The sequence below is a fragment of the Sciurus vulgaris genome (genome assembly GCF_902686455.1).
Source record: "Sciurus vulgaris genome assembly, chromosome: 1".
Taxonomy (NCBI): Eukaryota; Metazoa; Chordata; class Mammalia; order Rodentia; family Sciuridae; genus Sciurus; species Sciurus vulgaris.
Genome location: NC_136461.1, coordinates 34,621,980 through 34,634,197, shown reverse-complemented (window position 1 = coordinate 34,634,197; position 12,218 = coordinate 34,621,980). Strand labels below are relative to the sequence as shown.

General features: G+C 34.4%; 1 protein-coding gene across 3 annotated transcripts in view; it reads left to right on the top strand.

Annotated features, from left to right (window-relative positions):
- The window catches only part of ZSWIM5 (zinc finger SWIM-type containing 5), a 197,273-nt gene that overhangs the window by 60,457 nt on the left and 124,598 nt on the right, over window positions 1–12,218 (top strand). The window lies entirely within an intron of this gene.

The following is a 12,218-nucleotide window of genomic DNA, read 5'->3' as shown; positions in this document are numbered from 1 at the left end:
GAATGGATAAAGAAACTGTGGCATATATATAACAATGGAATATTACTCCGCCATGAAGAATGATAAAATTATGGCATTCACAGGCAAATGGATGAAATTGGAGTATATCATGCTAAGTGAGATAAGCCAATCTCAAAAAACTAAAGGACGAATGATCTTGCTGATAAGCGGATGAGGACATATAAGGGGGGTAGGAGGGATTAGCATTAGGGTTAGGGTTAGGTTTAGGGTTAGGGATAAGGAGGGTGGTACGAATGGAGGAAGGAAGGACTGTATAGAGGGAAAAGAGGGGTGGGAGGGGTGGGGGGGAAATAACAGAATGAATCAAACAACATTGCCCTATGTAAATTTATGATTTTTAATAAAAAAAAAGGGCAGGGATCATATGCCAATATATACTCAATATGTACATGGTAGGTACCAATAAATCTTCATTGAATAAATAAAAATTCCACATTACTGGGTGTAGTGGCACACAGTTATAATCCCTGCTACTCAGGAGGCTGAGGCAGGAAGATAACAAGTTTGAGGCTAGCTTGGGAAGCTAAGCAAGATCCTGTCTCAAAAAATTAGAAGGGTTGGTAGAGTGTCCCTTGGTTTATTGTACAATTACACACACACACTAAATCAAAACAAAAACAAGAAGAAATCAAATTATATGCCAAGATGGAGACAGATAACATTGATTCTCTTGATTGTGGTGATGATTTCATATATGTATGTCTAAACTTATATCCAACTTAACACAAATCAAAATTTAACAAGTCGTACACTTTAAATTGATACGATTTATTGCATATCACTTTTTCTCAATAAAGATGCTAAACAAAATCTATGTTGCTTTTTAGGGTCTTTTTTTTTTTTTTTTTTTTTTTTTGCAGTGCTCGGGATCAAACCCAGGGCCTTGTGCATGCAAGGCAAGCACTCTACTGACTGAGCTATTGCCCCAGCCCCCCTTTTTAGGGTTTTGACACATTCTTTGTGTCTGAAAATTTTCGCCTTTTATTGTTCACCTAATTTCTATTTATTCTTCAGTCTTTGCTTAAATGTATTTCCTCAGTGTCTGGCTTGGACTCTTCCTTACTGTTTTCTCAGGTCAGGTCTCCCTATTATAAATCCTACCCTTTACTTGACAACATTTATCATAATTATGCATAATTACATAGGGTTTAATATTTTTTCTTATCGTAGAATCTAAATTAAGATACAAATCATGCCATTCTTGTTTACAAATGTGTCCTTCAAATATATTATAGGCACTCAATATTTGTTGACCGCATTAAAAATGAGATATGTATTCATTTTTACTTATTGTGCAAGTATCTTTTGAGCCATACCATAAGCTGGGTACTGTACCACAATCAGATGATAGTAAATGCTATGGAAGAAAATAAAGCAAGGAGATGGAATAAGTAGTATTGAGATAGGTGGAGTATTTGTCTCATTGCTCGTATTGACACATAAGCATTAGAATCTGGGCATTGAGGAATGACCTGGGAGCACTGAACTTTTTGGAGTTAACTGGGCATAAAAGGTATTAAGAGAGTCTGAAGGCAATTAGTAAAGCTGTACAAGTTGAGCAAGGGGGTAGGGAGGATCAGGGATTTTGCCAGATCAACAGAATCCTGGGTTCCTTTTGTTTATTCTGCAGATGGTATTATTTAAGTGATCTTATTTATGTTCATAAAGAGGTCTGGGTCTTTCCCTTGATCATTGCTGATAGATTTACTAAGTACTGATTGTGGGCCCAATCCTATGGGACAAACAAAAATCTACCTGACTTTAGTTTCTCCTTTCCCTAAAGTAACACAGTCTTCTTGACAAGACAAATGTGTAGAGAAATAATTATAATATATAAAACAATGTAATTGTAGAAATATAAAAGTACTGAAGGATCAAAGAAAAGAATAATTGCAAAGGGTTAAGGGTATGATAGAAATGGGAGCTGGAAGGTGGTAGAAGAAGGATAAGTAAAAATGATAGGTTATGTATTCTAAGCAAGCAAATGTTTCTATTTGGATATCTTTCTTCAGTGCAAAATCAGCATGCCTAAAGACAAATATTTTCCAAACTCAGATCTTCCTCCTCTTCTTCCTGTTGGTTACCATTCTCCCTAATGTTCAGACTAAAAACCTTTTAACCACTTTTACATCTCTCCCTCTAAAAGAATAACAGTTGAGTACCATGTATTATAGATTAATTGCAATGAGCCAGACACTGTGCTAGATGTTTACACACATTATCATGCAACTGGTATGATTTGCTTCTTAACACTTATGAGTGAAAATGTAGTCCATTTCTTATTTCTCTAATTTAGATCAAAACCAACCCAAGTCCCTAGATGCTGTATTAATCAGAGAGATGAATGTCATCCCTTCCTATATGTTGTCTGAAATACAGGCATTTTCCCCTCCCCTGCAGTTGTCTGAAAACTTCAGAGAGTTTATTCTTTCTAAACATAATATATATCTGATTTCCACTTGTCAACAGGGAAGAATCTTGATGACTTAAGTTACTACTGTTCTTTGTTGCCAGATGGTTCAGAGTCAAACACTTATCTCAGCTGTCTGGTGCTGCTGGTCCCCAAGACAGCAATATTTCACTCGTCCAGCTTTTGGTAAAGGCCAGTAAGTTCTTTTTAAATGGAGACTCCATGGACAACTAACTTTCTCAGTACTCCAGGTGACCCAGGGTATCTCTCTTTGTACACTTTTAGTTTTTGGTTGCTTCAGGCACACAATTCAGTCCACTCTTTTATAAGATGCTGCTGTTGCAGAAGAGTTGTACCTAGCTGAGTTTGGGTTTCTTCCCATTGCAGACCCTGCAAATAGTGTCTTCCTATGAGATTCTCCCAAGGATAAGCTATTTTTCTTTTCAAAAACTTTCATATTTTGTTGATCCCTGGTTTGCCTTGGTTTGCGTCAGTCAAATCATCCCTGTAAACCAGGGAGGGAGGGATCTAAGGTGTGGTGTTTATTCTAGTGTCTTAGAGAATTTTGTTAACCCCTATTGACTAAACAGGAAATTTTATAATATTTATATAGAAAATAAAACTATTTCATGACCTCTTTTAGGACCAAAGTCAGTTTCCCTCTATTAAAAATATTTTCACCTACAGTTTTCAAACTGATGTGCATAAGATCTCTTGAGCTGTTGGTAAGATTGCAGATTATTGGGCTCACATTTCCATAGATTCTGATTGATTAGATCTGGCATGAAGCCTTGAGATCAGCATATTTTTTTGAACATTTTTCAGTTGTTGATGGACCTTTTTATTTATATGCGGTGTTGAGAATTGAACCCAGGGCCTCACCAAATGCCAGGCAAGCACTCTACCACTGAGCCACAACCCTAGCCTGAGCATATTTTTGAAATGCCCAGTGATTCTGAAATAGATGGTCTGCAGATCACCATTGTTAAGTACTGAAGAGGATCTATCACTCTCTTGTGCTTTATTTCACTATAACACCAGATTAGTTGTCTCTGATCCTCTCCTTCTCCTCTCCTCTCCTTAAAGCTTCTCTCTCATGCTTTGCCACATGCATGTGTTTGTGTATCTGTCTGGACACTTGGTTTACTTCATTCCTTTGTGTGTGTGTTTGTATGTGTCGAGAGAGTGAGCTCACTTCATCCTTGAAAACTGTATAGATGTTGCCTTTTCTGTGATTCTTGACAGAAAAAAGGACTTTAAAAATTTTTTACTACTTCTCATATGTTGTAAGTATCACTTTATATTATGTTTGTTTCTACTAATGTATGAATTTGGGCTCTTACTTACTCTGGAAAATATGGTAGAGCCTAAAAGTAAGTGATGTTTAATTTGACACATGAAGTTTGAGTAAGAGTTAGCCAGGTTGAGGTATAGAGAAATCAATTAGGTAGAGAATATTGAATTATATAGAGAATGTAGTTCTATGGGTGAGAGTGACATGTTTGAGACTAAAAGAAATTTAATAAAGTTAATAGAGTTTGGCTAGTGTCATATCAAAGAGGGCCTAGTAGGGGTCTTAAGCCAATTAGAAGGCCAACTCTGAAATTTGGAGAAGGAATTAGAATTATGCTTAGAGTGGAAGCCAGGAGAATGGGTTTCAAAAACTGTAGTTGTTAGAAAATGATGTTGAGTGATCACATCATCAGAACATATATATACTAAAATTGTAAGCATACAGAGAAAACTAGCATGGCCCCTGTGCATGGACAACACACATACTCATTCACTAAGCATTCCATTAAAAAAAAAAAAAAAGAAAAAGAAAATGTTGATCTGGAATACTTGGTACCCATGAAAAAAGTGGTTCAGTTGTAAGCATATTTAGGAAGTAGTCAACATGACTTATTGATTGATTAAATATTGGGAAGATGACTGGTGAGGCAGTAGTTGGAACAAGGATGATTGCTAGATCTGACCTTATGGTGGTGCCATTTACCAAGGTGAGGGGACTGGAGAAAGAGAACAAATGTATTTGGATGGTTAGGGGTTGTGTTCCATGGAAAAGATGTTGAATTTAGTCTTCAGCATGTTGAATTTAAAATGTCTGTGAGACATCAAAGTGTAGATAACAAGTGGAGTTTGAAAAAAGGAAGAGATTTGATATAGCTGTTGTTGAGCAAAAAGACCAAATTGATGAAGAAAACATAATAAGAATGTCTGATAATACTTATGGACCAAAATAAAATTGGTGAACCTGAATTCTCAGTAGCATCAGTTAGTTGCATTGTATGATTTTATTCAACAGTGCCTTCTAGTTTGAGTGTCAACAAAGAGAAGGGAGATAGTTCTAGACTTAAGGTTTTGCCAGGTAGTTTTCAAATGAAGAATTGAGGAATAGGTTTTAGACAACAGAGTAATTAAAATAATGGACCACAGAATCTAAGCTGGATGCTGCTGCTGATTTTATTTATCTATATTTATTAAATGATTACTACAGACTAAGTACCCAAGAGAGTTGTGAAGAATAAGAAAATTAATGGACTGATGACTGGAAGTTCAAGTGAGGTAGAACACAACTGTAATGGGATAATTGAACACCAAAGAAGGAAAGGCATTAGAAGAGAGTGGGATATGAGACTTAGTGATTTCAGAAGTGGAAAAGTTTGGGGTGATGCTGAGGTATAAAATGTGAACAAGCAGAGGTCTCTACTTCTCAGACAGTCTCAGTGTCTGACACTATCTTTTAGTCCAACTTGTTAGTGCTTTTGTCTATAGAACTCTCTTAAAAAAATTGTGGGAAAAAAAGTATAGCCAAGAAAGTATGTAGCTAAAATGAAGTATAGAATAAAACTGTTGGAAATATGAAACTGGAAAAAGTTTAGAGGCAAGTTGTTGATTGGTTATGCACATGACTGAAGACAACCAGCCTAATGGCACTGACTTCTAGTGAGTAGAAGGTTGTGGGTCAGTGAGACCAATAAAGAGATGGGTTAGTGGATAATACCAGGAATTATCTGTGATCTTGGATAAGTTGCTGTGAAATAATAATAACAATAGTGACTATTTCTTTTCTATTAGGATGGAACTGGCACAAAGTAAATATAGATAAATTCTATTTTAACTTTGTTTTGAAATAATTTAAAACATATAGCAAAGTTGTAAGAAAAGTATAGAGATGACACCACTGAATATGATGATATGAAGCAACTAGACCTTTAATAGCTTGTTTTTGGAAATGGTACAAAACACTTTGAAAAAAGGTCTTTTTTTTTTTTTTTTTAATCAAACTACACATACAACCTACTTATGATCCAGCACTTCTACTCATAAGTTTTTACCAAGATAAATGAGCACATGTATATTAGCAGACTTCTGGAAATATTGTCAATAGGATGAAAAATCAACAGAGGAATAGCTAAATAAACTATGATACAGTTATATAGGGAATTATTAATCAGTAATAAAAATGTATTTATCAGAATATTCAGAATAGCATACTTTATATACTCTTTTGCAATTTGCTTTTTTCACTTTACTATATATCCTAGAAATCACTCCATATCAGTTGAAGGTTTTTGTTTTTTAACCACTGCGTAGTACCTCATTGAGTATATGTATAATATTATAGTGTTGTTCAACCAGTTTCCTGATTTGATATTTATGCAGTTTTCAATATTTTCACACAGCAAATAGCCTTGCATGTGAGTATTTTGACATTATTGCAGGATAAATTCATATAAGTGGAATTGTTGGACCAAAGGATAAAACTGTGTGTGTAGTATGCTTTAGTTAGCTTTTTCACTGCTGTGACTGAAAGACTTGACAACACTTTTAGAAGAGAAAAAGTTATTAGATGTTCATGGTTTCAGAGTCTCAGCCAATAGAAGGCCAGCCTCATTGCTTTGGGTCTGAGGCAAGGCAGAACATTAAGGCATATTTGTGTGGAGGAGGAAAGCCGCTCAGGACATGGCAGATAGGAAACAGAGAAAGAGCTCCACTTACCAGGGACAAAATATATACCCCAGTGAACTGGGGTTGTGGCTTAGCACTTGCCTAGCATGTCTGAGGCACTGGGTTCAATTTTCAGCACCTCATGTAAATAAAAGTCCATTGACAACTAAAAAATATTAAAAAAAAAAATGTCCGTATCCGAAAGACCAGTCACACCCTATAGTTACCACCTATAGTTACCACCCAGTTAATCTATTCAAGTGAATAAATGAATTGATTAGGCTAAGACTCTCATACCCCAATCATTTCACCTCTAAACTTTATTGTTGTCTCAAACATGAGATTTTAGGGGCACATCTTATCTAAACCGTAGTGTAACTTTGTTAGATATTGCCAAATTACTCATCAAGAGAGTAAGTTGTCATACTTTAAAACTTATGCCAACCTAATGGGTGAGAAATGGTAACTCAGAATAATTTTAATTTATATTTTTCTTATTCTGAGTGAAGTTGAACGTCTTTTTGTGTATTTAAGGATCATTAAAAACTGAATGTATTGGGCTCAGTGGTAGAATGCTTGCCTAGCACTTGTGAGGCTCTGGGTTCGATCCTCAGCACTGCATAAAAATAAATAAATAAAACCAGAGGTATTATGTCCATCTACAACTAAAAAAAATTTTTTTAAATTGAATGTATTGGTCTGGGGATGTAGCATTGAGCTGGGGATGTAGCTCAGTGCTTGAGAACTTGTCTCGTGGGTGCAAGACCCTGGGTCCAGTCCCCAGTACCACACACATGTAAAAAACAAAACAAAATAAAACAAAAAAACCCTGATAACATTTTAAATCAAATCTTTTTTTTCTTTTTGTAAATTGTCTGTTTATGTCCTTTCCAAATTTTTTTCCTCTCAACATTTTAAAGAATTCAATTTTTAAGAGAATCTTCAGTTTTTGTTTGTTTTCCCTCTTGATTTTCTTAAATTCTTTAGCAGTTGTCATTTGTCTTTTGACTGTGGTGTTTGGGGTCATGAAAATTTTTTTCTTTTTCATTTTTTTGTAGTCATATTTAATATTCTTTAATTTGTCCGGACTTTGGAACATAACTAGAAAGCTTATACAACCAGGTTATAGAGGAACCTCAGGTTTTCTTCTAGTACTTGTATAATTTAACTTTTTAACATTTAGATCTCTGATTCATATTAAGTCTATGTGTATGGTATGAAGAGTGGAGTTAACTTTATCTTATTTACAAATGCTATCCCATTTTCCAATCACCATTTATTTAAAAATTCATCTTTGCCCTTGTCATTTGAAATACCACCTTTGTCATATACTGAATTTCCAAATCGAGGTGCACATGTGTTTATATATCCACAAAATCTTTTTGTTATATTTTTCTATATTTTTATTTTTGTCCACTTAACCTATATTTTACTAATAGTGGTGTGTCAAAGCTTCCTGTTATTAGTAGTTTCTATCAGTTTCTTATTTCACCTCCTATTGTTTCTGCTTCATATGGGTGATTTTTGTCTTATTGATGTATAGATGTGGAGAACTGTTACATAGTCACTTTTAAATTTGTCTTTTAGCAGTACAAAATATCCTTTGTTTCATTTTGGCCTAATTATGTTTGATATCAGGAATACATTCTTATTGTTTTCATTTGTCAGATATATCTTTTTTAATTCCTTTAGTCTAAACCTTTCTAAATCTCCAATTTAGGTGTAACCTTTATATGCAGAAGAATTAAATTTAACTTATGAGCCAATTGAAAATATTTAATTAGGTAAATTAATAAGCCTATTCCATTTATTAATGTACTTACATGATTGCTCTAAATGCTAATGTATTATTTTATGTTTTCATTACTAACTGTATTTCCTGGGTCTTTCCCCCCTAATCCTTTTAAAATTTATTTTGATATGTGGGAAGGTCTGTTTTTGTTTTTCTGATCTAGTGGTTTTATGTTTATACCTTTTATCATGCCCACAATCATCTTTTTAAAATTTAACCTTTTGCTCTGTGGTTTGTCACTTTCAAATGATATCCTTTGAATCTCCTATTACCTTTACCATAGTCAATGATCTTATTTTACTTTCTACTTTCTCTCTCTCTTTTCCTTCCAGAACATGTAACATTACATCTTATTTTAAGTCCTAATTTTAAAAATTTACAACAGCTTTCCCTTTGTTTTTGTTTTTGTTTTTAATCAAGGTGAAATTCACATGATATAGTTGTTTTAAAGTATGCAATTTAGTGTCATTTGGTGCTTTCACAATGTTACGTATATACCACCTGGCTCTAGTTTTAAAACTTTTTCATCACTTCAGAATACCCCATTCTCATTAAGTAATTATTCCCCATTTGCCTCTTTACCCATCCTCTGGCCACCTCTAATCTGCTGTCTCTTTTCTTAATATTTTATATAAAAGGAATCATACTATATATGATGTTTTGTGTCTGACTACTTTCTCTTAGCTTAATGTTTTTGAGGTTCATTGAAGTTGTAGAATATATCAATACTTCATTCCTTTTTTATAAATTTAGTTGTAGATGAACACAATAACTTTATTTTACTTATTTTTATGTGGTGCTGAAGATCGAACCCACTGGCAAGTGCTCTACCACTGAGCTAAGCCCCAGCCCCGTTCATTCCTTTTTATGACCAAATGATATTCCTTTGTATGGATATATGAGAATTTGTTTATCCATTTATTAGTGGATGGACATTCAGTTATTTCTACCTATTGGCTATTATGAATAATGTGGTGGTGAACATTTGTGTACAAATATCTGTGTGGACATTTTCATTTCTCTTGAGTATATTCTTAGGAGTAGAATTGCTGGGTAATGCTGTAATTCTATGTTCAACTTTAAGAAATTGCCAGATTGTTTTCCACAGTAGCTGAACCATTTTATATTTCCACCAACAATGTACAGGGTTTCTGTTCCTTTTTCTTCACAACCCCACCAAAACTTATTGTTTTCTGTTGACTGTAATAAAATAGACATCCAAATGAGTATGAAGTGGTACCTCATCATGGTTTTGATTTTCATTTTCTTAATTATTGAGGATGTTAATTTTTTTTCATTTGTTTATTGGCCATTTGTATTTTATGTCTTTTCTCAGTACCAGGGAACTGAACTTAAGACCTCACACATGATAGGCAAGTGCTCTGCCACTGAGTTGCATTCCCAACCCTTTTTTTTTTTCATAATAAATGAGGTTTTTTAAATTTTTTCTTAGTTGTAGACAGACACAATACTTGGATTTTATTTATGCATATTTACGTGGTGCTGAGGATTGAACCCAGGGCCTCACACATGCCAGGCAAGCACTCTACCACTGAGCCACAGTCCCAACCTCCCAACCCTTTTTATTTTACTTCGAGACAGGGTCTTGCTAAGTTGCCCAGGCTGACCTCAAACTTGGGTTCCTCCTGCCTCAGCCTACTGAAGAACTAGAATTACAGGCGTGTACCATAGTACGTGGCTGTTATTTCTTCTTCATAGCAGCTTTTCTATGGTAATCTTAATGTTATTAGACAATTAACTTTTTATTTTTATATGGTGCTGGGGATTGAACCCAGTGCCTCACACATGCTAGGCAAGTGCTCTGCCACTGAGCTACAATCCCAGCACCTAACTTTTTAAAAACATGATTTATAGGGGCGAATGAACAAAGCATTGTTTTAGAAAGAATACAATAAATGTGAAATAGGTTTGTCATAAAGATACATGTTATTTTTCAATTTAAAGAAATATTTAGCTCTCTTTGTATTCTGCACTACCATAGGTATTATAGGTGACGAGCTTTTTGTAAATAAATGAAAGCAAAACTCACCTCTCATAATGTTATTTTGTATGTCTTTTCACCCTTAAATCCTTGATTTAACTTGGTTGCCTTAATGCATTTTGTTACATTTTTTAAAGACTGTTTTCAATTTAGATAGTGTAGATAGTGCTGTTTAACACGTGCCAATATGTAAAATTACTCTCACCTACAAATTATAAATTTAACAATGCTATAGTGTTTATATATGCCTTACATGACATAGCAGTTCCATAAAGATCTATGCTATGTTGTATATTTACTTGATCACATTTATCATTAAGCCTGATAAAGTACTATTAGTTTTCAGTTAATATTTATGGGTTATTTTACTGTTTATAAAAATTAGTATTTTGAAGAGGTTTTGTTGCTGTTGTCTCCCCCCTAAGCAGCTGTGATCTTGTGCTATGTTCATAAAAATTAAAGGGATAAAAATGGTATAAATATTATAGGACAACTGCTGTAAGGAAAAATATCTGTATTTGGTATATTATGAAAGAGTTCAATGTCTGCCTTTGAGAAATGAGGGACTACTGAATATTAGCTACCCAAGGGAGGCTATCGCTGTGTACAGCTTTGCTCCTTTTAGAGAAACTTCATGATGCTCTAGAATATGCAGCTACAATGCTTTGGATCTCACAAAAGCCTGAATACATCTTTGATTGGTTATATATTAAAGGAAATAGCCCACAGCATGGTGCCAGACAAGTGTAGAGCCCAACCAATTTGATCCTTAAGCAGGGAGAAGAATTCTATTCATCATTGAGAGGTTAGATTGTAAAATGTTGTAATTATTTCAGCCTAAATTGGTTTACAGCTATTTTTTTTTTCAATAAAACTTCTCTTCAAATTGTGAGGCAAGAAGACAGTTTTCATTTTGATGACCTTTCTTGCATTGTGTTTTTCTTTAAGTCCTCCCATCCTACCCTGTGGCCTACTCTGTTTACTGTTCAAATCTGAATCATAATGTGCATCTGGAGCAATCCTGAATCATGTGACTGAAGTGTCTCTTGTCATTTACTAGACACTCTTTGAATGTCTAATTTTGACATAGTATTTGGTTATATCATGAAGAAACTTGTTTCTGCTCTTGATGGTTTTTGGGGTTCCTGCATATGTAACATTTTTTTTCTTTTTTTTCATCTATACACAATTTTTTGTTGTTGTTTAAAATTACAAAATGGAACAAAGAATGACAGCCACATTGGGCCTTGACAGGGATCCTTTCACTTGAAGGACCACTTCTGTAATGAATGATTTTTTTATTCAAGTGAATATTCATATATTTCTCTGACTCTAATTTGTATGAAATGACAGCCTGCAAACCATTTTGTTTGATTACAATCCCTTTACCTTCATTATCTTTTATGCCTATTTAAACTCTGGACTTGCCATATCTATCTTGACCCTCCCCCACATCTCTCTGTTTGTATTTTCTTTCATTGCAATTTTCCTCTTTTCTCTTCTTCGGGTATTCACAGATTGTTTTTGGAGTTCATTAAAAAGGGAGTGTGTTGTCTGGGTAGAAAATTACATTTGCATGCTTGAGAGGGGCCTAAAGGTTTTTTTGTGGGGTTTGGCAAGGATCCTGCTCTTTGGGGAGGGGGAGGGAGGAGAAGAGAAAAAGGAGGCATAAGATGGTATTTTTTAGAAAGGAGAAAAGAGATGTTGAGATGATTTCTCCTATTCCCATTTTTTCCTTTCTATATTATATATGTCTGATTTTTTTCTTGCAAGTATAAACCACTTGACTAACAATGAAATAAATTAGAGGCCTTTCTTAGAACTCTTTTTGAATTCACTATTGAGTTCTGCAAAGCAAAAACCTTTCCTGGATGGTAATTGTACATTTACAAGTGATACTGGCAAGTTGCTGTATATAAACGTGTGTACACACACACACACACACACAAATATACTTTGTGATAATTGAAGGAGGTTTTGTAGTAAAGTTGTTTCTTGAATTAATATGACACTTCATCTAAACTGCGATCTACAAGAAGTTT